This window comes from Haliotis asinina, chromosome 11 (assembly GCF_037392515.1).
Source record: "Haliotis asinina isolate JCU_RB_2024 chromosome 11, JCU_Hal_asi_v2, whole genome shotgun sequence".
Lineage (NCBI taxonomy): Eukaryota > Metazoa > Mollusca > Gastropoda > Lepetellida > Haliotidae > Haliotis > Haliotis asinina.
This window is the reverse complement of record NC_090290.1, coordinates 41,886,494-41,889,328: the sequence shown is the minus strand read 5'-3', so window position 1 is coordinate 41,889,328 and position 2,835 is coordinate 41,886,494.

Below are 2,835 nucleotides of genomic sequence, written 5' to 3'. Positions count from 1 at the left end.
ATACATAAATCGTTGTCAGAAGACAAGCCCTCCAACAATTTACCTTTAGTGTTTGTAGTTACACTACACCAGAGTGGGTTGTGCCCATTTAAATCTCCCATTATAATACAGGGCTTCGGGAGTTGGTCATACAGGGCTTGAAGATCAGTTTTGGCAAATGTCGAAGACGGCGAAATATAGAGAGAGCATAGCGTAAACGCGACATGTAAATTAATTCTCACAGCAACAGCCTGCATATTAGTATTAAGTGACAGAGGGCTTTGAATAACGTTTTGTCTGACTAGAATGGATGACGGATGACCCACCAGAGGCTCTATCACCCGGAGGTGAAAAAGACTGATATGCATTAAAATGACGAAGGTCAAATGTATCTGTTTGTTTTAATTATGTCACTTGGAGACATAACGCTGAAGGTGTAAAATCTTGGACTAATAGCTGTAATTCATGTAAATTAGTCCTCAATCCTCTGCAGTTCCACTGTACAATGTTATTGGAATAAACTATCTTTTAGGGGGATTTATTGGGGATCTACCCCGCACTCTGTTGGAGGGCGACAAGCTATGTGCCCTAGAATGGACGTTTTCAGAAACGTCCATGTCTACAAGAGACCCATATTTGTTGAGCAATTGAATTTTATTTTGTGACCCTTTAGGAACTCTGCCACTTTGTTGTTTTGAAGCATCAGGCTTAGGCTTAGATTTACCTTTAGCAGTTTGTTGTCTATCAGCTGTAGATTGAGATTCAGTGTGTGACTGCGAAGATTACTTATGATCAGAAGAAGACTTTGATGTTCCAGGAAGTGATTCCTCAGTCTGTGATGACATAGCTGGGTATAGAAGTTGTGGAGAGTCGCTGTTGACCCAAGTCAAGGTAGTTTGGCAGCTTGTAGATGATTTTGATATTTTAGAGCTACGCACAGATGATGCGTATGCCACTGTAGCATAACTTTCTGTAAGGTCAGATCTCTTCACCATTTTTTTTTGCTTCAGAGAAAGAAATCTTTTGGGTATACTTTGTTCTGTTTATTTCCATTTGCTCTCTCCAGATTGGACACTGTTTCGATGAAGATGAATGGTCGCCTGAGCAGTTGGTGCATTTTTTAAAATCACTGTCACAATCTTCTGTTGTGTGTGTCTTCTCACCACACTGACCACACACAACAGACAATGTACAGGTAGATACACCGCTTCCATATTTCTGGCATTTAAAACACCTGAGCGGGTTGGGGATGTATGTCTCAATTTGGATGTTACAGTAACCTGCCTTCACTGACATTTGGTGACGAGCAGGAAAACAAATAGGTGTTTGTATGGATTGTTTCATTACTTTTCCGTGTTGAAAAACGCTTTACATTAAGCACACCCTGATCTTTCATTTCGAATGCTATGTCAAGTTCTGACATATCAAACAACCGATCACGATCTCTGACAATACCTTTACTTGTGTTCAGGGTCTTGTGAGCAGAGACCGTGACCGGAATGCCCACAAGAGAATCAATACCCATCAGATTGGTTGCTTGCTGCTTTTTCCCACACTCAACGAGCAGGGCACCCGAACGTAAGCGTCTAAGATTCTTCATATCTCCAGCAATACGTTGAATACCCTTACATACTGCAAAATGGTTCAGTTTTAATGCTGTGTTGTCAGGAGTTTCAGTTACAAGGAAACGTGGCCAATACTCAATCGATAAAGACGGTCTATGGTCAGTATCAACAGGATCAATTTCAAGTTGACGTTTTGATTTTTTTGGGGGGATTTCATAAGCCATGGGTAATGTAAATTGGTTCATCATCCGAGCTCCCCACCAACCATGGAGTATCACAAAGGACAATGCTAAAGCAAGCGGGCCTCCAGCTTGCAACACCAAGGATACTCGGATGATATACTCAAGTAGAATAATCACAAAGTAATTACTCTACCAGATTGGCCCATGAGGCACCTCCTTCTTGACATACGACTCTAGGCAAATTACAAAACAACATAATTAAAAATCAAACATGTTTCAGAAGCCAATAAATCCAAGACCAAAATTTCAAATCATATTTGTGCAATGATACATATATTTATAATCTATGCACAGGGCTTGGCATGACCAGCCGATTGGCTGAACCGGGCCCATTCAACCTCCCGTCTAGGTGAAGTAAGGGTCGAAGGGGTGTGTTGAGCCAAGCGAACGCGGTTACAGGCCCCCAGTGCTCTCAACCCCCAGACTCCCGTCCTCCACCGACACAGGGCCGCAACCCACGGCAAACGGGTTGGTGGACCAAATATCCCCCCGGGTCCACAACGGGGGTGTCTGCGAGCTCTTAGCGTTACCCAGCACCCACCACGAGGAGGTGGCTCGCCACGGGTGCCAGGAAGTGAGATAACGTCGAATGAAATTACAACTGCACTAAACAAACTTAAGACAAAAAACTTAAATCTCATATAGATGGAATACCACCAGATGAATTTTAAAAACCGTATGGTACGCCTTGTTGCCTTACTTGACGTTATTGTTTCATAACATTTCAGAGACGAGGAAATTCGTTTTGATTAGGAAGAAAGGTGGTAAAGTAAGTCAATATACACAACCTTCCGCCCTACACGGTGTTATCTACTGACGTTCAACCGATAGTGTGTAAGTGAGTCACGATATTCCAGCTATTTTGCTGAAGTCTATAAATAATCGAGTTTAGTCCAGATAGGAAAACGAACAGATCCGGTTACTTTTCACACGTGATGAATAACACATGTTATCCTCATAAAATTATGAGAATCATATTTACCTTATCTTTCTTTCATCAAATATCTTGCACCACAAATGTGCAATCCAACAGTTGTTAGTCACATCCA